This window comes from Peromyscus californicus, unplaced genomic scaffold (assembly GCF_007827085.1).
Source record: "Peromyscus californicus insignis strain IS unplaced genomic scaffold, ASM782708v3 Scaffold_15__1_contigs__length_86483966, whole genome shotgun sequence".
NCBI lineage: Eukaryota > Metazoa > Chordata > Mammalia > Rodentia > Cricetidae > Peromyscus > Peromyscus californicus.
The window spans coordinates 2,603,971-2,628,307 of record NW_026294447.1 but is presented as its reverse complement, the minus strand read 5'-3'; the positions used below and the strand labels follow the sequence as shown (position 1 = coordinate 2,628,307).

Here is a 24,337-nt window from a genome sequence, read left to right as displayed (position 1 = left end):
TTTTTGTTTTGTTTTGTTTGTTTGTTTTGTTTTTTGAGACAGGGTTTCTCTGTGCAGCTTTGGTGCCTGTCCTGGATCTGAGTCTGTAGACCAGGCTGGCCTTGAACTCACAGAGATCCACCTGGCTCTACCTCCCGAGTGCTGGGATTAAAGGCGTGCGCCACCACCGCCCGGTCAGGCCACTCTGTTCTTTAAGGGAAGGAAAAGGAGAATATTTCCTGGCTATTCATTAGTCCTCCATCCTTCAGTGAAGCGAAGCCACCACTGACTACTCCATTAAGTAACAAATGATAGGTCTTTTGGTTGCTGTTTGTTATTGAGATTTTGAGGTTGCTTGTTATTGCAACAAAACTTGATGAGAGCTGACTCATATGCTCTGTAATCATCAAACTTGGCTGTCCCCCACAAGTTGTCTCAAATTAAAAAGAAATCCTTAGTGTTCCTTTGTGATATTTTTATAATACTAGGCCAAATGAAAATAAAACCATCTTCATTAAAATTTGTTTTCTTGACTCATAATAATGGCTGTACAAAATGGACTTGTATAAATAGCTTTGAAACCATACCTCCAAGAAAGGAACAGTTCAAGCAAAGGCCCTGAGGCAGAATATGAGGAGCTGAGGTTTACCTTCACTGGGAAGTGGTAGGCAGTGGGCTCACAGGCAATGAGTTCCAGTAAAGGTGCAGTTTCAGGATGGAAGCAGAAGGTGGCACCATGGTGCCTTCATGGGCATTATGGCCCACACATGGTGGTGTGACACGTCTCACTTCTGAAGTGCTGTGTCCTTGAAGCAAACCATGAGTCAGAACTGGGACAACTTTGGAAATGTCTTCGTCTAAGACATGGCCTTGTGGGGTCATGGTGCCTGTGTCTCTCCTCCAGGACTCTGGAGCTCCCCTGACTGTCAAATGCACTTGGCTCCAAGGCTTCCCCTTCATGGGAGCTCATCTCCTTCCATCCCCAAATGGTGAAGGGCCTCTGACTCCAACCAGTGCTCCCATTCTGATGGGTCTTTCTTGACTTTCCTCAGTAGCAGGCAGCCTGGGCCACATCCACATCAGGACCACTAAGGTCCCAGAGTCGGGAGCCCTGAGCTATCTCAGTGGGAAAAGCCAGAGAAAGCAGCATATAGCCAGGCCTGAGGAGACTATGGTGCCCTTCAGGAAGAGAGTACTTTAGGGCAGCCAGCACACACCCACACACTCTCTCCACTGCCTTCAGCCTGAAGAAGCTAACATGCCTTTGAATTCCAGAGCTGGTGGTTTTCAAAGCACCTGGCTGCATCTACATAAGACACAGCTGTGTTTAACATGTTTCTTAATTCATGGTCACTTTGTCCAATGGCAAGTTTCTACCCATTGGATAGTCCATACAACTGTGTAATTAGTTCACTATAAATCCAGTATATCTTAGAGTCTACAGTAAGTCTAATACAATGGGAAATAAGCTAAATGGGAAAGTTTATACTTACAATAGTTAGAGTCACTGCCTGTGGAGGGAGAGAAACAGAACAGTGTGAAGACGTTTGGTGGTCTCTAGGGGAGGGAAATACGTGACGGGCAGGAAGCTGAGGTGGGTCAAGACACAGCAGGAAGGCAGAAGTGAGAGTGTGGGGCTGGCCAAGTGGAACCCAGAAAGAGACCAAGGCTGACTTCTTTGATGAGGTACAATGCAAATTTAGACTTCAGTTTCTCCTAAATGAAATATACAGAAAGAGAGAGAGAGAGAGAGAGAGAGAGAGAGAGAGAGAGAGAGAGAGAGAGAGAGAGAGAGAGAAGGCTCCCCAAACAACCTTCTTGCTATTGGTGTTTGAAAATACCCGTTAAATGCAACATTTGCCAATAAGTCCCTTCAATTCCCCATACTCTAGCAGTTCCCTGGCTCCATCCCCACCCTCGACACACACACACACACACACACACACACACACACACACACACACACACACACTCCTTCTTTCCAGAGACCTGAGACCTGGATTTAGAACCCAAGCCCCACCAGCTCAGGTGGTTAGACCTCAGGTGGGCCATCCTCCACCCCTTCCCCGCAGGGTTCTTAAAAATCAGACCGCCAGAGAAGGCAGAGACTGAAGTACGTGTTTCCTTAAAGATCACCTGGCTTTTCTTTGGTTAATGCCTAAGAATGTCCCCCAGACCTAGCTCAAAGGCCAGAGCACTGGCATATTTATCAAGTGTCTTCTGGCAGCCTTGGGAGGCAGAACAGGAAAGTCAGGTCAGGGCAGGTATCTGGAACCTGCCTGGGAGCAGGCCTGGCATTGTAAGCTCAAAGCTGCCTAGTTTACACTGCTGCCGGATTCCAACCCAGCCTTGGGAGGTGGGTGTGGATCTGACGGCAGGAGAGAGTGGGCTTCCGTTCTCCAAGTTGCTTCCCTCTCAAGCGCAGCCCAACTGTGGCTCCTTTGTCCACAATGTTCTGGGCTGGTCTTCTTGGTCTGGAGACCTACCCTGGGAGACACAGGCTAACACAGCGCTACAATGCCCTGCTTTGTGATCTTGACAGGAGGATTTGTCATGAGCTGGGAGATTGGTCCCTGGCAGATCCTGGCATGTGGTGAACAGCTGTGTGTCAGCCACTATATTCAGAGGACGCCCCCATCTGATACAGCAGCTGGGCTCTGAGATTTATCCAAGATGGGCTGCCTCCACTTCCCCTTGGATGCCTGTGGCCTTAGATTTGTTAGCACCTTGGATGGAGAGCCCAAGCTAGGGTTGTTCGTGCTGGTGATGGTTGCTTGGAGCTGGGGGCTTGAAGCCAGACTACAGTGGAAATGTACTCCAGCTCACAGGAGCAGGGTCCCCACGGTTGTGCATAGCCCTTCTGCAGTCCTGCTAGCATCAGGGGTGACAACATAGCATGTTAAGGACTGCCCATCCCTGTCTTGGAACACAGGTCTCTAACCAGCGGCAGCGGCGGCAGCGGCGTGGCTGGGCATCCATCCAGAGAAAATGGAATCAAGTACTTCTTTGATTGTGGGGTTGGGAGTTTTTTTTTTTTTCTCAATTTTAATTAATTGACACTTTCACACACACACATATAAGGCATTTCAGTCATATTCACCACCCCTATTACTTGCACACAGGAGGCAGAGGCAGGCAGAGCTCTGTGAGTTTGAGGCCAGCCTGACCTGCATAGTGAGTTCCAGGGAGACTCTATCTCAACAAAACAAACAACAACAAATCACAACTCATCCAATACTTACAATGTCACCTTATTAAAATTTAGAATCTTGATTCATTGCAGATACTGTAGAGAAACTAGAAAATAAGCCATAAACTAGAGAAAAAGGTATGTATCACATACAAATGATGAAAGCCTAGAATCAATAATACATGGAGTCATGTAATCCTAATGGGGTAGAAAAAGTTGGGCAAAAAAACCAAAAAACCAAAAAACAAAACCGAAAGTCCCCCCAAACAAAAATGTGAATGGACGTTTTACAGACAGAAGAGCATGGGGGCCAGTAGACACAGGAAGGTGGTAAAGAAGCCTGTTGGTACCCAGGAAAATGCAAACAAGCACTATGAGGCCCATCTCCTGGGTCCAGGCCCAGTGTGTCCCTAGGCTGAGCCCATCCCCCTCCGTACAGGCCTTTGTCTGGGAAGTCTAGCCTGGGCTCTGCAGAGCCTCTCCTCCATCCAGAACTCTGCCCAGAGCCTTCCTCTCCTGTCCCGACCAGGAGATCCTCCACGGTCACAGCCCTCTCCAGGTTTCCTCGGCTGTTCTTCCAGTCACAACTGGCCAAAGCTGTAAGGATCATTTCAAATATGAAATCCTACTCACTGCTCCAGGCTGAGGTCCATGGGGACCGAGGACAGGCGAACACAGCTCGCAATTAGCATCTTCTAGGTCAAGTCAGCTTCTTGACTTCCCTCAGAGGACTACAGAGTTGTCCTTCCCCTGTGGGCAGCCCCCCACAGCAAGGCACAGTGCAGACAGAGGCTGCCTTAGTGGCTGTGGGTACCTTTCCTCCTGAGCTTACCAGGTTGGATGCCTCTCTTGAGTTGCCCTGAAGCACCTACATGGGCAGCAGAAAGCATATCCTGAAGTGAGGGAAGCCGTGCTTGGAATAACCAGAAACTCTGTGCCATTCTGTGACCAAGAGGATGAGTGCTGAACAGTAGGGCTTGGGAGCCAGTTCCGTCTTGATTCACTTAGGACCTGCTGAACCCTTTGCTCAGTGTGGTGGCTGAGGGGCCACCCAGCCGCAGTCTGTGTCCTTACTGCACTGCTTTCCCGGTTTGCCTTTACTCTCCCGACCTTGTGTCCCAACCTGTTCTATAGCGCAGGCTGCTATTGTCTCCATGACCTTTACACGGCGGCGGGCTGGACAGATCTCCATCAGCTCCAGTCAACCGCAGATTTTACTCCGTTCTTGGTCCTCCCTTTGTTTCTCCCTTTTGCTCTGCAAAACAAGCTCTTATTATGCACCAGGCAGCTTGGAGGAAAGGAGGACACATTAGTGAGCAAGGCTTACGCCCTGTCCTCCTGCAGATTGTATTCCAGCTGAGGCAAGAAACGAAAGTAATGACAGCATGTAGTCTCGAGGAGAACACCCAAGTGTCTGAATGGCCACAGCTGTGAAAGTAACACAATTTACTGAGCACTTACTAATACTGGATACTAATGGAACAGCTATGTGGCAACTCATTCAAATTGCACTGTTCTGTTCTTCTTAGGAGGTCACAGAAGAGGTGCAGAGACTTCCCATCACCACTGTCTCCTAAGAAATGGATTGCATGCAAAAGTAGGAGACAGAAATCTCCATGCTTAGTTTCCATGTGCTATAGTTTTGAATGTCCCCACCAAAACTCATACTAAAGTCTAATCATTGTTTTAGAGTATTAGAGGTGTGGTGGTTTGAATAGGAATGGCCCCCGTAGGCTCATATATTTGAATGCTTAGTCGCCAGGGAGTGGCACTATTTGAACAGATTAAAAGGATTAGGAGGTGTGGCCTTGTTGAGGAACTGTGTCTCTGGGGGTGGGTTTTGAGGTTTCTCTCCTCCTGGTGCCTGCAGATTCAGATGTAGAACTCTCAGTTTCTTCTTCAGCACCATGTCTGCCATCAAGCTCCCTGCCATGACAACAATGGACTAAACCTCTGAAACTGTAAGCTAACCCCAATTAAATACTTTCTTTCATAAGAATTGCTGCAGTCATGGTGTCTCTTCACAGCAGCAGAACAGTGACTAAGACAGGAGGTGACATGACCGTTCCATAGAATGACAGAATGAGTGCTTTGGGTCTGAAGTGGCCACTGTCTTCCTTCTCTGCAGAGGTCTTGCCTGTCCTGGGTACACCTATCTGATTTGGTACAGCCTCCATAAGACTCAATATCTTTGCCTGTAAAATCAGGCTAAGAACTCCTTTCTTGCCTGTGGGACCTTAGTGAGAATCACGAGAAGTAATGTCCCTAAACATGTCCTGTAAACCCTAAGGTGACTCCAACGTGTGCGGTGACCTTGCAGTAACCAAATACTCAAATCCTACTAGGGTAAAACACCACAGAGCTTGTTCAGGTGAGGGCAAGCTGGGGTTGAAATTCCTGCTCATGAGAACAAGTCACACATAGTAAAAGTCTTTCTTCTATGATACAGAAACATTCTTCAGATTAATGGGAGGTCTGAAAAATGCCTCATTGAGTAAAGGTATCTGCTGTGCAAACCCAGTGACCTGAGTAAAAGTGACAGGATAGAACTGACTCCTCAGAGTTGTCCTGTGATCTACACACACACACACACACACACACACACACACACACACACACACACACACGTGCTCACCATGGCATGCATAACCCCTAACACATGACGTGCACACACACAATAATCATATAAAAATAACTGTTTAAAGATTAATATGTTTCCTTAGACAGTTTTTGTAGTGACTATCCCTCCCAATCCTTCCCTTCCTCCCCTAGCTGAGAGGCTGAGGGCCCAGGAGGAGCTGGAGAGTCAGTGTGGAGATAACAGGTGCCATCAGGATTGGGCTGTACATCCAGGGGTCATGCCATGCTGTGCTCTAACAGCTCCACTGCAAACATCACCCTGTGGGTCAGCTGGGGCAACAGCTGCAGCATAAGGTCTCTCCCTAGGACGAGTGTGGAACCCGGCAGATGTGTTGTTCACCCTCCACAGTGACAGATGTGGCTCTGAAAACAACAGGGTCCTTCCCCTGACAGGCTCCACTGGCTTTCTTTTCCTGGGAGGAGTGATCAGAGATTTCAGTTGCTTGGATAAAGGAAACTCATTTGTTGGGCCCCCTCCTGCTTGCCATATGCCACTGCGTTTAATCCTCCCATAAGCCCCATGAAGAATTAGCCACACTTTATATACAAGAAAGCTGAGCCTTAGAGAAACCCAGCATCTAACTCAGCCTCGCAGACGGCAGGCAGCAGCACGGCTTAAATTGGAACTCGGGTTTGTTGGGCCCCACATCATAGTCTCTGACAAGGTTCATTACAAAGCAGGTCATCAGTACCTCCTAACTACATGTCCCGGCCCTACGCTGGGCAGTGAGAGAAGGAGAGAGAAGACCAGGAAGCAAGGTCCTGGGCTTGTGGAGCTGGAGCAAATTCAGAGAGTATTTGACCAGGGAAGCCCATACATAGCCTGGGCCTCTAGTTCTCCCATCACTCTCTAAAGGCCAGTGGGGGGCCTGGGGGAAGAGCCATGAGCATTCTGATGGGCTGCTACTTGGCTGAAAGGGTCAGCTTAGTTGGACCAGAAGGACTGTGTGAGTCACACTCCAGATGAGTTCCTTGGTGGTCAGAGGGTCCTGTGTCAATGGCTTGTGCTCGTGTTGAAGGGGTTATTTAGCTCAGTCAAGGTTTGACTCCTCACCCAGGGCTCTTTCTATCCCCACCATCAGGCATGAGTCGAGCCTTGAAGAGTGAGGCCAGTGGTTCTGGCCAGCTAAGGGAAAGAGCTCTGGCTCGGGGCCTGGGCTGCTCCTCTCCTGCCAGCAGCTGTGTGGTCCACCCAGGCCAAGCCTACGGCTTCCTCAAACCCCTGCAGCTTCCACACTGCAGCAGGCCAGCACCCAGAGCCTTTCCCTTCTTTTCCTTTCTATGAAAGAGAACATTTGCCCAGTGCGTCCAGAGCCTAGTGGACATGTGTCACACCCACTGTTCGCTGGACTGGAAGGTATGTCCTCCTGAGAGGCCCCTGTCCCTGTGCTCATCCATGCTGAGCCTCTCAGTCTAGTTCTGCTCCTGCATTCCTTCCCTGCGGTGACCACCTACCAGGACCCTTGATCCTTCAACCAGAGAAACCGCTTGTCAGTCTGACATGCCGTCAAGGGAAAACTAATTCATTCTGGTCAGGAGGGCGAAATCTCTGGCCTTAGTGGAGAGCCAACATTCCAAACTACTCAAGACAGAAAAAAGTGAATGGGTCATACAGGCCAATCACCTGGCCCAGGGGCTACCCTAGGAAGGCAGGCTCACTTAAGCCATGCTAACTGGATAGGTGGAATAAGAAGCTGTGCTCCCTTCCCAGAATCCCCTCCCATTAGGACATCCCCACTGGGCAGCCCTGAGGTTTGCCTGGCTCTGCCCACCTTTCCAACAACCTTTTCTTTTTCTTTGCTCTTCTTCTTGGTTTTTGTTTGTTTGCTTGTCTTTAATGTCGGCCTTTTCTGGTACTTTGGACTTCCTTCTTTTCCCTAAAGCCTTCCTCCCTGCCATGTGGCTGTTTGTCCAATGTGTCTGCCCTCCATCCAGTGTCACTGAGACAGTATGGCTTGTTCCCTTCTCTTCTCCATTCTTCCCCTCTGGGCAGCTACCTCATTCATGCCTGCCTGCCCTGGGGTTACTTTTAACACTACTGATGTTGTCCTGGAGATTCTGTTTGAGTCTGTTTGTGAGACTAAGAACCTCAAAGGGGACCCTGGTTTCCAGGCACAGTCTGGCACCCCAGTAGAACTCCAGCTTTGGACTCGATCCCCTCCTTCCACAAGGAATTGGCCTCTAAGCTTGTTATTTTGCTGAGAATAAGCATTGGCTTTGTTTGACTTTCAAACTCTTTCCAGCCTTTTAATTCTTTAGTTGGTAGAGAAAGCAAACTCGGTTCCTGAATCCTAGATGGCAACACCTCCAAGAATTCAGACCCTAATGTTAGGGTTCCAGGAAAGGGTTCCACCAGCCATAATGCCTTGAACTCACTTAAGTCTAGAGCAATCGAACAATGGCTTAAAGACAGCTTCACCTGGGTGCACTGAGTTATGACTAAGTGCTGAGTTTGACACCAGGGAAGGGGTACCTTCTTTTACCTTTGTCCTCAGACCCTGCCCCCCAGGTTTCCTACTAATACTTACAATCCAGTGTTCAAGATGAGTGGACTTCTTTCTGGAACCATCTGTGGAATGCTTGCTCTTTCCTCTGAACTGCTTCCCCTGATCTCATCCTGCACCATGCCAACTGCAGACTGTTTTGTGAAATACAGAAAGTATTTGTTTACATACTTATTTTCCTTCTCATTCTTTGAGATATCTCTGTGTAGCCCAGTCTGGTCACAACTCTGGATCCTCCTGCTTCGGCCTCTTGAGTGCTAGGGTTATTGGCATCTGCTGCACATCGGGCTAAGCCTCTTGTTCTCCTAAATGTTTCTCTATGACTGTTTCTATGGAGGCTTTTCTCTTAACACAGGCAGGCAGAGAGACTGATCTGCTGTCCTCTGAAGTCAGAATGCACAACATCACTCTGGCTCTGCCGTCAGAGGCCAGGAGTGTATTTGCTTAAGGAGGAGGGGTGTGGGCTGCATATAGCTAGTAGGAATGGGGGTGCTGTGAATAGCTATCAGGAGGTGGGGGGTGTGGTTGCTCTCTCCAAATCCTCTTGCTTCAACCTCAAGCTGGCCTATGCTCTTCAGCCCTTCCCGTAAGCCTCAACTCAAACACACTTAGCACTAGGCCAACGGGCCAAAAGTACATGAGATCATGTTCTAGCTCTGCTGTGTGTCTTTGGGTGGGCTGCCTACCTCTTTGCACTTCTGACCTTCTCCCTTGTCTTGTGTATGGGTTAAGGTAAAATGACTATAAACTGCCTCATGTATTACCCAGCACATAGCAATTTCCTAATCAATGACGACTCACTCTTCTGAAGCCTGTGATGCCTGAGAAGGAGTCTAGTGTTGGGAAACTGATTATTTACCGGCAATGTTGCCATGGAGATGAGAATCATTTGGGAAAAGACTAAAAGGGAAACATGGAAAGAAGATCTTTGCAGAAATTAGGAGAGTCCCTTCTTCATTTGAAACCTGGGAAATGATGCTTAACAGGATGGTGATGATCAGAGGGAAGAGAAAATGTTTTCCACATATGATGTAGGAAAGTCATGCCCTTCACTTGGGGCCACAGGTGACTCAAGGTCGTTTCCCAAGTACACTGCTGGTTTCCTGTATCAACATCCTATCTCATCTCTTTCCTTGTTAAGAATGAAAACTCCTGAGCTGGTGAGTTCGAGGCTAGCCTGGTCTACCCAGTGAGTTCCAGGTAAGCCAGGACTATGTAGAGAGACCTTGTCTCCAAACAAAACAAAACAAAACAAAACAAAACAAAACAAAAACCTCAGCAAACTCCTTTGTAAGTATCTGAAAATGATAGCTCAAGCTATACATGGTAGGGGCTGGAGAGATGGCTCAGTGGTAAAGAGAACTGGCTATTCTTCCAGAGAACCAGGGTTCGATTCCCAGCACTCACATGGCAGCTCACAACAGTCTATAACTCTAAGATCTGACACCCTTACACAGACATATGTACAGGCAAAAGACCAATGTACATAAAATAAAAATAAATCTTTAAAAAGAAAAAAAGCCGTGTGTGGTGGCACTCACCTGTCAGCCCAGCACACAGGAGGCTGAGGCAAGAAGATTGCTGTGGGTTTTGAGGCCAGCCTAGGCTACAGTGTGGGACTCTGTCTCAGAAAAAAAGTGTACAAAAGGAGAGCAGGTCAGTACTCCTCTTCACTAGGATAAAGAACCCCTTGGGACTAACTTGGTTAAGACTTTGCCATGTACTTGTCAGGTTTGGTGGAGCATGCCTTTAGGAGGCAGAAGCAGGCAGAGCTCTGTGAATCTGAGGCAGCCTGGTCTATATAGTGAGTTTTAGGACAGCTAGGGCTGTTAAATAGAGAAACCATGTCTAGAAGGAAGGAGAGAAGAGAGAGAGAGAGAGAGAGAGAGAGAGAGAGAGAGAGAGAGAGAGAGAGAGAGAGAAAGAAAGAAAGAAAGAAAGGAAGGAAGGAAGAAAAAACAAAATGATTCTCTAAAATCCCTTGTATCTTTTTCCTCAGATCTTCTTTTCTCCAACAAAGCATAAACGACAGAGGTGATGTAACATCATGTGGCCAGTGGAACCCGAGTTCCTCGGACTTGCCAGCCTCAAGCCAAGACCGGCTTCCCCTTTGTAACGTTGGAATAGGCCAGCAAGATGACTCAGTGAGTACAAGGGCTTGTCGTGCTAGCCTGGTGACCTGAGCTCAATCCCTGGAACCCACACAAAGGCGGAAGGGACAACTGACTCCACACAGTCACCCTATGACCTCCACATGTGCTCTGTAGCACATGTGCTCCACATACACACACACACACACACACACACACACACACACACGGTGGTTTGAATAAACATGGCCCCATAGGCTCATAGGGAGTGGCACTATTTGAAAGGATTCAGACATGTGTCCTTGTCTGGCTGCAGGAAGTGTGTCACTGGGAGTGGGCTTTGAGGTTTCAGATGCTCGTCAGGCCTGTGTCTCACTGTCTTCTCCAGCTGCCTGTGGATCCAGATGTAGATCTCTCAGCTCCCTCTCCAGCGCTGTGTCTGCCTGTGTGCCACCATGCTTTCTGCTGTGACCATAGTGGACTAATCTCTGAACTGTAAGCCAGCCCCAGTTAAGTGCTTTCCTTTGTAAGAGTTGCCCTGGTCACGGTGTCTCTTCACAGCAATAAAACCCTAACTAAGACACATACCTTGCACACACACACACACACACAAACACACACAAATGATGATGATGATACATTTTAAAATAAAACTAAAAACACAAAAAGTACAGCCTCCCTGCAATGGTTAAAAGTGGGTGTCCCCAACTGGAGAAAAAGCTCAGTCAGTAAAGTTTGACCCTTAGCATCCACATTAAAGAAAAACCAGTGGGTGGTATGCTCTTAGAGTCACAATGGGGAGTGGGTGGAGAGAGGTGGGTCAAGACCATCGAGCCTAATTGGCAAGTGCTAGGTCCTAGTGAGAGATCCAGTATCAAGAAAGAAGGCAGATGGCACCTGAAAAGGAACAACACCTGCGGGCATCCTCTCATCCTCTGGACTCACATGTGCACACGAACACACATGCATACACACACACACACACACACACACACACACACACACACACACACACAAGCATGCACTCACTCCCCACATACCACATACACATGCACACCACACACACAAATGTGTACCTGCACACATGAGCACACACACATACCCCTCATGCACGCATGCATACCACATACATGTGTACAAAGTGAGTAGACACAAAAGGGTTTGTATGAGAAAGTTGGCTGCAGTTTTAGACCAAACAACCTACATTCCCATCAACAGGATATAGTAGAAAAGCTACGGTATGTCTATACAAAGGAAGATCACAGCTATTAAAGGAAGCAAATTCCTAAGACTCACAGCAGTGTGAACCTCACAGTAATTATGCTGAGAGAACCAAAAAGCACACAAAACCAAAACCAAAAGCAAGCATATGCAGTGTGGTCCTGTTTACACAAAACTCAAGAACCAGAAGAGCCCTAGATGAAGATGCAGAGTAGCGGGAACCCTGGGTAAGAACTGGGAAGAGGCACAGAACCCACTGGGTTGGATGCTCAGTATCTTGATTTGGATGGTATTTATGTGGCTGTATGCATATGTATCCACAGAGACACGTGCTCAAAACACACTTCACCACATGAAAGTTGAAAGTACAAAAGTATTTTAAAAGGAGGCTGGCATGGTAGTGCACCTTTAATCCCAGCACTCAGGAGGCTGAAGCAGACAGATCTCTGTGAGTTTGAGGCCAGCCTGGTCTACATAGCAAACTTCAGGCCGTCCAGGACTACATAAACCAACAGAACAACAACAACAATCAATCCATAGAAAAAACGTTTTAAAGGGAACTGTAGAAAAGCCAAGTGAGATGGAGGCTCTCCAGCCTGCAGCTGTCTTAGTCGGTGTCCTATTGCTGTGAAGAGACACCACGTCACGCCAGCTCCTATAGAGGAAAACATGTAATTGGGACTGGCTTACAGGTTCAGAGGTTTAGTCCATTATCATCATGGCGGGAAGCATGGCAGTATGCAGGCAGACATGGTGCTGGAGAAGGAGCTGAGAGTTCTATATGTGGATCCACAGGCAGCAGGAAGAGATCTGCGAGGCACTAGGCAGGCGTTAGCTTCTGAGACCTCAAAGTCTATCCCCATAACCCGCTTCCTCCAACAAGGCCACCTCCACTCCGGGAAGCCACATCTCCTAGCAGTGCCATTCCCTATGGGCCTATGGGGGCATTTTCATTCAACCACCACAGCTGTTGACCACAGAAATGACAGCCAGCGCCTCATAACCTTCTCTTTGGGGTTCTGTGAACTGCAGGACTGAGATAGACTTCTGGTGATGCACACTCAGGCCCTGGCTCCAGTCATGAATCCCTTTTCCTTGGGTTTGTGTCAAGCAATGCTTATAAGAGAATGGTTTTCATACCTTTACGGGAGTATTGAGTCAAAAATTTTCCCTATTACACATCCTGCCTCCAATCACGTTCCCATTCTCTGCTAGGTCACCTGTGACCCCTTTCACTGTGCCCCACATGCCACCAATCATCAAGCCTTGTCAGTAAGCATCCTTTAATACATATGTATTAGTAATACATACGTATGCACATAAATAGTTTATGTGCATGTGTGGACATCAGGTCCACTCATGGGAATCGGTTCTCTTCTTTAAACTATTTGATTTCCAAGGATTGATCTCAAGTTTTCAGGCTGGCACCAAGCCCACTTGCCTGACGAGCCATCTCGCCAGCCCTTACCCAGCATTCTTCATAGCTTTCACATGAATTCTCCTCTGCTCTGATGACCCGCACAGATTACATCATTTTTCCTGTTACCCCAACCACCCGCCCTATCCACCAAACTCTCGTGGTCCACTCACCAACATGGCTGACCTCTTAGTACCCCAAAGGACCCTGTACTTTCCAGGATTGGCCCATGCACCAACCAGGGCCAACATGGTCTGTGGCCAGGTGCAAGCCACGCTTGTCTGCCCTGATGGCTCACCTGCTTTGCTGAATTCTGTTCTAAGTAGGGAATTGCTGCGGTCTCTGATGGAATTAGCCATCATACGGGGAAACACAGACAACAGACACGTGAAAACACGTGCTAGAAGTGAAAAAGCACAGAAGTTCACCTGGATGCTTCCTTACATGGGACGGCTAAGGGAGACCAACTTAGTGAGTGTGAAATTGCTGGATCCATCCCGGGTCAAGCACGTGCTGTAGCCATTCAGCCCTCCTGGCAATTCCTCTGCCTGCAGTGCACCATGCCACCCCAGGAAGGTCTTTGCCTGACTGCAGGTGAAGAAGTCAGTCTATTGTCTCATGGTTGCTTCCAGGAGACAGAGACTCCTGAGTAAGAAGAAATAATAACGAGAATAATAGCAGTTTAATGCTGTTTTCTGAGCCCAGGTTATCTAACGTCATAATTCAATAAGATAGATGAAATCTAAATAAGATATTTGAGGACACACACCTTTAATCCCAGCACTCAGGAGGCAGAGGCAGGCAGATCTCTCTGAGTTTGAGGCCAGCTGAATCTACAAATCGAAATCTAAGCCATCCAGAATGACAACATAAGACCCATTCTAAAAAATAAATAATAAGTAAATGAATGAATAAGAGACTTTAGATCACACAGGTTAAAGATGGTTGTCTGAATCACAACATTTACAGACTTATGGTGTTGACTGAGGCCTTCATAGCAGCAGAAGCAAGCCCCACCCTACAGAATCTGCTCAGTGCCTAAGGAGGAGACAGACAAGTCAACAGACGGATCCTAGGGCTGAATTCTTAAGCTATAGCAGAGAGCAAAGGGCTGTGGGAGTCCCAGGAGGAGGAAGCCAGTGAGCCTCAAGTTTTCATCAGAAAAACAAATATTGGTTTTGGAATGAATAAAGCATATGGAGAGGAGTGAACAAATGGATGAGGTGGAGCCTCTTAAGATTTCACAAAACAATGAGTCATTGAGCCTGAGAGGAAGAAGTGATGCCCTACTGAGGAGCCAGGCCAGCTGTAGGAGGAGGTACATTCAATTGGACATTGTGTAGCAAGGAATGAGAAGAGGGCTTCTGGGTGGAGGTGGGGGGATGCTGGGGAACATTTCCTGAGGTAGGGCTGGCCGAGGTGCCCACCATGGAAAACACCAAGAAGCAACAACCAGAATCCATTTCGGGTCTCTGCTGGAAACAAACCAGGAATTCCAGCAGGCCTGCTCGCCTCGCCCAGTGGGCAGGATTCCAGACTGGAGGCTGTCAACTTACTGCCCAACTCTGTTCCTGAAGCCCAGGGGTCAGCAGTGTCTGTGGAGTTAAGATGAGCATGACATTACTTAATTCCAGCTCACCGCAGGCCATGTCCCAAGCTCCGGGCTTGTGAGCCTCAGGTCCTGGGAGGCAGATAGTGAATGCAGCCCCAAACAACAGAGCTGGCTCAGAGCCATCTTTCTAAATTTTGCATCTGGCAGGGAAGCAGTGGGGACTGGAAGCTGGATAGGTAAGAATGTGGCCATGTCACACAAGGGCTCAGAGAATGAACCTTATTCAGCTCACTCCTCTTCTACCCCTGGCCAGCTTTCCTCACCAGCTCTGGGATCTTGTATCTGTGGCCCCCCAGCAGACCCACATCAAAGGCTGACTTGCTCCTCCTAGCTGGACTGAGGTCTCCCCAGGAGGGAGCCGAGTCTTTCTCATCTGCGGTGCAGCAGGAGCTCCACGCACTTGTGGAACCAGAGACGGAAGTGAACATGACCAGCCTGTGAGGAATAGCTAGCGTACAGTGTGGGCTTAGCCAGATCCTCTTCAGAAAAGGAAGGTTTGTCAGAGGGGTAAGAGGACTGCTTAAGTTAATTACACTTAAAGCTAAAAAAAAAAAAAAAAACAGCAAGCATTTCATTTACAAATCTGGGGGAAACGACGGAGATTATGCTGTTTTTCTTCGGTAGCTTCTCTTCTCAGGCTCACCCCACCCTTGCTGCCCTCCCAAACACACGCACCCCAGTTTGAGAAGCTGATTGATGAGACTTATCCATCTCTGTCTCTATTTTAGCCAGGCCTTCGGGTGTTGTGGGACCAAGTAGAAGCTCATCCCAGCTTCCCCTGAACACTTCCTTACACTGTTAGGCAAGGAGTTAGGATCACCGGCTTAGTTACCAGAGAGCATCATTTCCCTAGGAGGGAAGCCGCTGGCCCTGCTGCCGCACTGCCTCCTTTCATGCCTTAACGCTTTGAGCACTGCTGTGCTGACTCTACAAAAACAGGAAGCATGGTGCGTCAGACGTCCCTGCAAGGACATTCTGAGCAGTTCAGTGAGCTGGTATTTGAGGATGAAGCTTTGCATAACAAATAAATACCGTGTTCTACCAAATCGCTCTTGCCCAGGGACACCTCAGGCATGCACAGATTCTTCTGACCTCGTTGGAACCTCCTGTGTAGGTGTTAAAAGCAAGAGTGTTTGCACTCACCTTGCTGAGCCTCTTAGGCAACAAGGAAAGCTTAGCTGGCAGGAATGGAGCTGTGTGGAGTCTCACCTCACTGGAGACTGGCACGGTCACACCCACCCGGCAGTGGGGTTCTGTTAAAGGGAGAGCAGCCCTGGGACTGCGGAAGGCATTGATTCCTGTTTAAGCACAAAGGTAAACAGCTTAGCGGGGTCACAGTGATCATGTATCTTCTTGCTGATGGCAGACATGAGCTTTGGCCTGGGGCCCAAGCTTCTTATCCTTGAAAAACACATTTCACATATTGTTGGCAGAGGCAGCCAACACTGATCAAGCTGCCAGGCCTATTTCAGATCTTCCTCCTACTTCTGAAAAAAAAAAAAAAAACAAAACAGGATTTTCAGAGTCACTTCTTCCTGCATCATGGGAGACCGCCAGAGGCCCACAAGGAGAGCCTGGAGCGGGACTTGAGAGGTGTGCTGCCTTCCAGGAAAGCAAGCACAGGGTCCAGCCAGCTCACTCACAAGTGCTGTTTACAGCTCAGAACTCTAACAGGGTTCCTGAGGCATTTAAGGATGTGTTTCCTCAGAGCCTCTGTAGGGCAGAAAGATTCAAGATGACATTTGGGGAGTGGCAGCCCAAGAGGGTATTCAACCAGAAACAAACATGAAGAACCTTTGAAATGATAATGTGAAGTAATGGGGACAAGCCCAGTTCATCAGCCATTTCAGAGAACAAGCCCATCCTCAGTCACTACCATGAAAAGTTTCTGGCAATCTCCACACAAAGCAAACCACCCTAAAACAGGTTTCTTCATGACAGACTTTGTTCTTTCTTTTCATCATGAGAACAAATTTTCACATCTGGAGTCACATTCTTGAGCAGGGAGTTGACATCAAACACATGATGTTTGATTGGGTGTTTTCCGTCAGAACCCTGTGCTCTTTACAGTGGGCCCATGCTCCGAAGAACCCTGTGCTCTTTACAGTGGGCCCATGCTCCGAGAGCTGGAGAGTGGAGGAGGTAGATCTACTGTGTGCTCCTGATAGCTGGCCTCCTGTTGCTGCTACCCATGACCTTGGCATGGGCTGGTAGCCCACATGCCCTTATGCTATCCCTGAGGTTGGAAGGCAGGTCTTTGTCTTAAGTCCAAATAGCTGGAAGCATAGGAGAAACACAGAGAAATGAGTGTTCTTTGGAATTTTATGTGTGGTCACTTGCTTTTCACATTATCCAGGGACTACCTATAAAGCTTTGTGGTGAGCATTGTGCATGAGCTTGTCTAAGGATGTTGTTTTCAAAGCACTTCCATGAACCATGCTGGCATACTCCAGAGTCTGAGGCAGGAGGATCTTGAGTTCTGGGACAGTCTGGGCTAAAAATGGAGACTGTCTTAAACAACAGGAACCCCAAACAAAACAAAACCCTACTTCTATTTATTCATTTTACTCTTTCTAAATTAAAGCTGCTTTCTGTTATAATTTAAAAAATTTTAAAACAGCATGTGAGAGCAGACAGACACACCATGCAACAGGGCTCATGTGGAGGGTTTATTGGGGGAAGAGAAGGAAGAGGCACCGAGTGCGGCCTCTGGAGACAAGAGCTGAGAAGAGAAGAGAGGGAAGGCGGGGAGGGGCCCACCTTTTATGAGGGGACGTAGCACATGTGCATAGACTACCAGGGTCATAGGACCCTGGGCTGGCCAGCGCATCTGCCTGAATACTGGCAAGCACATGTGCTCAGGGATGACACTTCCTGCCAGGTCCCCAAGGGTCAGGCCAGGTGATGCCTGAATGCTAACATTTGTGGTGATATTTTATTTGTGCTTTGATAAATAAAGCTTGCCTGGAGATCAGGGGGAAAAGGCCAGCCATTTAAAGTAAATAAAGTCAGGCAACACATGCCCTTAATTCCTTAGGAGGCAGGATCTCTGTGTGTTCAAGGCCATACTAGGGAACAGAGCCAAGCATGGTGACACACGCCTTTAATCCCAGTACCAACCATAGAGACCTGGACGTCTATACAGACAGACAGACAGTGACAGAACTGTGTAGGAAGATGAAGAGAGGTAGCTGGGCTAAGAGCCAATGAGAGGGCAGAAAAGCAAGGCATCTAAGCCTGGGTAGACAGGAAGTTGCTCTCCTTGGAAGCTGCAGAGTTGGTGAGGTGAGGTTAGCTGGAGGCTTTCCGTATTTCCCTGATTTTTCTAAGGCTTGAACCCAAATTTCTGGCTCCGTGTGTTTTATTTAATAAGACCATTTAGAAATTTGTCTGCAGACATTCCTCCCTTTTGTTTATTATTAAAAAGGTGAGACGTTAGAAGGGGATAGCAAGTGGGGTGGGAACGAGGATGCTGAGTTCTCCAGACTGCTTCCTGTTGACTTGGGGGGAGTTGGTCATCTAGGGGCACCTGAGAAAACTGGGGTGCTGGCCACATCCTGGGGTAGCTGGTTGTTTCACTGCTGCCCAGGCTCTGTGGAACTGGCATTGCTTGGATCTGGCAAGATGTTGGCAGGGCAGAAGATAAACTTAAGTTTGGGGGGCAGTTTTTTTTCCCTTAGGTCTTGGTAGTGGATGGAGGGAGTCCCAAGGCCAGGGAAAGGCAGGGAGGCTTGGGCTGTTGATTGAAAGTACATAACCGAGGGGTGCATCTGACCTGTTCGAGGTGGATCCAAGTTGACTCCCTGGAGCTTATGAGAATTCTTTGAGTTTGTAAAAAGATAAATTTTAGACACATTAGCATTCCCACTGCTTATAATCTGTACTGAAATCCACATTGTAGAAAAGGCAGCATATGTACACCTTTGAGTCATTGGGGACCCAGAAATTATTTTCTATCTGGAAAACTGTGACGTTTTTTGCACAATGAAAAGCACCTTTTAAGTTTATAGTTCGAAAACAACCAAAGGGAATTTCAAATCCTGAGCTTGTGGCTGTGATAGTGTGGCGGTAGTGTGGTGTTTAGGGCTCTGCCAGAGCTAGATGAATGGCTTGTCAGAATTTCATCAGTTAACGTTAGTTATGAACAGTAACACAGTGAGGGAGAGGAGTCTGGAACATGTTTCGTTCTTTCATACATCTCGAGTCACTTTCTCCTTTTCATCACTTAAACCTTTTCATCCTCAGACCTTAGCGATTTGCATTTGCACACCTTAAGTCACATTCTTAGACCCTAAAACATTCTTAGATCCTCACATCTTAAGCTTTCATATCCTCACAGAAACTTTACACCTTAAAATACCTTCTTTCTATCTAATTCACCAGGAGATACAGGTGGCTGACCATTGAGAGCAGTCACTGCAAAGCAAGTTCCTTTAAATAAAAGAATGGAAAAAGGTACATTGAAATCCGTTTTGTGAGTTTATCTCTTTTCTGAGTCTGGTAGCAAGGTGAACTGTGTCTAGACTTCGTATTAGCTCCAGGAGAGTGAGGCCTGTGAATTTTACACAGCGAGCTGAGGAGGCAGCGGAGGAGGCCTTGATTGCTGCTGTTGACCTGACAAAGCTACCACTGGCCTAGTCGTCAAACAGCATCGAGTTCTGAGAAGGGTAAAGTTTACCTGAATCAGCAAATGAAATGACAGAGACTTACTTGCTGGCTACCTAGACTGCCACCCAGGGTCCTCCATGGTCACTGAGGGAAGAGGTGTCGGGGCAGCATCAGTCTTCCACTGCCAGGGCCAGGAGATCCAACAGACTTCCTCTGGAGTAGGAACTTGTGGGGACCAGGCCCAGCTTACCTTGTCAAGGCAACTCAAGGCAGTCGAGTCCCCCGTGTCCTGTTGTCCACAGCCTGGAGAGGGTCTTGGGAGCAGTTGAGGTGGAGGGCAGGTTTTTGCTTGGTGGCTGGCACTGCCACATTTGAAGCAAGTTTCCAGGTGGAGGTTCTTCTGCGCCCAGCCATCTGCTTTGGAGGAGACAGGGTTGCTGCCAGGAGCTGGCATGTCTCTCTAACATGAAAAGCTTTTTAATTAAATATTTTAAATGCCATCTTCTGCAGATCTCTGAGCATTTGAGGACTGTCTGTCTATTAGGTATATCAGAATGGATAAACTTTGTTTCTAGTTACTTGTTTTAAGCTTAACTTAGAAAATACATACAGGGGACTGAATAAGGCTTATCCCTGTAATTAATTATATTAGTACTTAGCATGACTGTAATTAAGGAACTTGATCATTTATAAGGATGATTGTTAACTTGTGTCCCTAACAGTCTACAATAAGTTAGCACCTTTCACAAGACTAGGACTTTACATTCTATTCCTGTCAGGTTTAGCCTTAAAAATAATGATTTTGAATTAAAGCTCTTCTAGTATCAAACTAAAACCTTTTAACCATAGGTAATGGGCTCAGTAAAGAAACTAAAAGAGCCATTCTGTGGGTAAAAATAGAACAAGTTTGTACGAAGCTGTTAAGGCTGCCTCCTAGGAAGACAAGGAAAATGACAAAGGAAAGATCCCAGAGAGAAATCGGAACAGGAGAAAGGGGGCATGTGAGTTTGGGTGGGGCCCATGAGCAGGGACTAAAGGAACACAGAGGGTAGCACTGTCCTTGACAGGCCATGGGGGCATCTGCCCAAATGCCCAACTCTGGGAAAAGGACCTTCTCGGGGGACCAGTCATTTCATTATAGAATATATATCTTGTTTATCAAACACATGTGACCACTTACTTAAGTTCTCTAGAAGCTTGGCAAAGACATAACTACTCAGGTATAAGTCTCTAAGTTATTTTTTGTTAATATGAGTAGATCTTCATAACCTTAAATTTTTATCACCATATAGAGTATATTTTAAACCAGAGTTGAATCACATATGCAGTATGTTGTAATAAATCTAACCATATATTTTTATCATCATATAAAAGTTCATACCAATCCAAAATATTTGAGACTTAGCCTAGAGGGAGATACAATGAACAGAGAACTCATTAGGACTAAGAAATGTACTCTTTAACCTTAGTAAAAGATGGCTGCCAGCCATGTGGCTGCCTACATCATGATGAGGTCACCAGCCAAGATGGAGAAGAGCCACGTGGTTGCTGCTTAATACATGTGTTTCTAAACAATAGTTACATGCACATATATGCACAGTTGAATCCAAGTTACATATACATACAGAGATAAAGCTAGCTTACGTCCACACATATAGAGTTAAATCCAAGTCATACACATGTATACACACACACACACACACACACACACACACACACACACACACACACACACATCTCAAACAGGAGTTGAATAAATTAAAGGGAAAACCAGTGTGTGCTGAGTGAAACGAAGCTGGCTTTTCCATCTCTGACTCCCACATTGCAGCAGACCTAGACAGGACATTTAGAGGAGAACAGACAGAGTCAAGCAGGTTTGGGAGCTAAGAAAAAGAGAGTGGAGAATTCATTCTCAGTTTCCCAGCTGCCTGGTCCAAGGAATACTGACGCCAGTCTCACATCGAGGGGAATGGTCAGAGGCAGGCTACCCCACGAGGGACCCATTTCCCTGTATTGAATGAAAGGCAAAGCCATTGGTGAATGAGAAAGCAGACGTTTTGCAGATGGGAGAGAGCAGATCTGTTGTGGGTGGAGCAGCCAGGTAGGGTCCCAGCATGAAGTGAGTAGCTTTGGTGTGCCCTGCCAAAGTGTGCCAGTAAACAAACATGCCACATGCAACAGAGTTGATGCAGGGAGGGGGAAAGCAAAAGAGTGAATGAGTGGAAGGCGGCGTCAGTGGGGACCTGAGAGAGGCAGGCAGATGGGAAGGAAGAGAAGCAAGAGAGAGAAAGGAGGCAAGGGAGGAAATTAGAGACAAGGAGAAGAGCAAGAGGCAAGAGAATGAGCTCTGCCTGGTGGGCACTTTCAAGGGGTGTACATGTCATATAGCTGGCTGTGGAAAGGGACCTGGTGACAGGTGATGATGTAACTGCTTTGGCAGAGGCAGGCTGCTGCTTTGCTGCTGTTGCTGCTGCTGCTGCTGCTACAGAAACTAACACTGGAATTTTTTGACCGAAGAACTATTTGAGAGAGTTCACCTAATGAGAGGGGAAATGCAGCTTAATAGTCTTTATAAAGAAGAAAGAACAGAGTCAGGGCTTGGAGCAAAGATAAGAGAAAGCTTGAAAACAGGGTACCCCCTTCCATCCATCGGATCGCTGGCAGAAGCTACAAAGGTCCCATGAAATATCGGGATGTAGGGTGCCAGTAAGCGGCCATTTGGATTGATATCTAAGGGGTATTGGGACCAGTTCTGACTGCAAATGCGGATAAGTTAAGCCCTTAAGTCAGGTGCTAGATATAGAGGTCTAAGGTTTGGGGAGCTTGGAGATATGATTCTAGAGGCATTTTTCCATGAGTGAAGTAGAGAAGTAAGACCCAAAGGCCTGGAATTTCTAGCGTCCCAGAAATTCAGCAAGGATCAATTGAGGAGGCACAGGATGCTCAGTGAGTCGTCACACACAGAGCAGGGGCCAGGGCTCTGAGTCTGAGAAACAAATGGGTTGTCCAGAACTAGGACTTGTTGGTGGGGCCAAGGGGCGCAAAACCACCGTTGAGAGACGAATCGTCACTCGTGGGAAACGGCCAGAGGTGGAGAAGGGAAACTCACTAATCGTATTGGATGGAGGGCCTGCGATCCGTTACTTGGAAAAGTAAGACGGTTGCAGGCAGGTCGGATTCCAGGGTCTTGGCATGCCTCAGACTGCTGGTGGGCAGGAAGAAGCGTCAGAAGGGCCTGCTGAGTCTCATGGCACCAATGTTATAGTTTAAAAACAGCGTGCGAGAGCAGACAGACAGACCATGCAACAAGGCTCATGGAGGGTTTATTGGGGGAAGGGAAGGAAGAGTGTGACCTCTGGAGACAAGAGCTGAGGAGAGAAAAAGGGAGGCGGATGGGGCCTGCCTCTTATGAGGGGACACTGTGCATGTGCACAAATTACGTAGTGACGTAGTGGCTGCAGGACCCTGGGCTGGCCAGCGTACCTGCCTGAATACTGGCAAGCACATGTGCACAGGGATGATGCATCCTGCCAGGTCCCCACGGGGCAGGCCAGGTAATGCCTGAATGCTAACACTTTCTATGTTACGGTATGAAAAATGAGGGGTGTATAATATAAAGAAAACTTTGGTAAGCAGTCACACAGAAGAAAGATATAAAACATATGACAGTATGAACATGATCGAAAACAAATGTTAGCACTTAATATTTACTCTGCAATACTTTCTACTCCTAGAATTTAGATGAGCATTTTGCAGCTCAATTTTAAAGTCAACAAATGGAAACCTATCCTTAGAAGCCTTCCATGACATTTTTTCGCTGTTGTTATTTCTTTTCTGAAGTTCAGAGCCAAGGTTTTCTAGATCTTTCCCTTGGCCTTAACTGCTGAGAGTGTCCCAGGGCTCACTTGGCAATGTGCTGAGGAGAACTGCAATACTTCACACTTCATTGGAAAGCCATGAAAATGTGCTCCAGGTCATTAGCCGAGACGTTTAAGGAGCTGTTTGCTGTGTTTGGGTAGTGGGATTAAGGAAAATTCTTTTACAATTCTCATGGGCAAGTGCTTTTTGGAAAATGCACTGAAGTGTGCAGAACACCACGATAAACATTCTCAGTGGATGGTACACTGTTCACTAGTCCACACCTGGCCTGTTGCCTTTACATCACCCTCCTGTGATAATGAATGAACACAGTGAGACTAATACCCAACCCAGAGCTAGACCATCAGCGCCATTTTACCTCCACCCGAGGAAAGGCGACGGCCTGACTTTGTCCTGACCTGTCTCTCTCACATCATCCTCTCTTCTACACTGGTGCCTGATAGTCACTGCTTTTAAAATGAATTTACAAGTTGGGTACATGGCACATGCCCATAACCCCAATTCTCAGGAGGTTGAGGAAGGAGAGCCATAAGGTCTGGGCCAGTTAGGGTGGCCTCAAACAAATAATTTTTAACATTTAAAAAATGAACTCACTGAGGATGAGAAAAGATGTTTTTGTAAAGCATTTGCCTAGCCAGTGAGAGAATCTGACTTCAGTTCCCTGAACCCACATTAAAAATCCACCATGGTGACGTGCACTCGTAATGTCAGCACCAAAGAGGCCATCACTTAGCCACAAAGCCACACATAGCTGCAAGTGAATCTGGGAAATACACAGTCAGGGGCCGTTGAGCTCTACTATATCTTGCTGATGTTGTCCTGACACCAAGCTAGGCCATCAGACTAGTCTCAAATAAATATCTGCAAGACACAATGCCTTAGGCCTTCCCACGAAATTATAAAAGCAAGTGACATTACAAAAAATGGGGCAAAAAAATCGTGCCTTAACTCACAGATTAGTCCCATTTCCTGAACTCTAGGTCCTATTCCAGGCCATCCCCACCCCCCAAACCCCTATTCTTTAGGATCAAATCAATGGTCGCTTCTTTTCAGTTAGATACCAAGGTTTCCAAAGGGAAATTCTAACATTTGTTAAAATTTCAATCACCAGGGTTGTTTGTTACCCCTCTACCTAAGCTTCGTTCTGGCTTTTCTTCAGCCTGGAAAACTACACCAACTACATTTAGTGAGCTATTT

At 47.3% G+C, this 24,337-nt stretch overlaps 1 long non-coding RNA gene across 3 annotated transcripts in view; it reads right to left on the bottom strand.

Moving 5' to 3' along the window:
• The window catches only part of LOC128110659 (uncharacterized), a 39,101-nt gene extending 23,043 nt beyond the window's left edge, over positions 1–16,058 (bottom strand). For 2 of the 3 annotated variants that reach the window (XR_008218268.1, XR_008218269.1), the window contains exons 1-2: positions 15,797–16,058; positions 8,338–8,447 (exon numbers count right to left, since the gene is read on the bottom strand). This is a non-coding gene — a long non-coding RNA (uncharacterized LOC128110659). Of the gene's footprint in view, positions 1–5,860; positions 6,223–8,337; positions 8,448–15,796 lie in introns of those variants that run through there. The other variant, XR_008218270.1, reaches the window with a different exon arrangement.
• Positions 16,059–24,337: the final 8,279 nt, after the last annotated feature.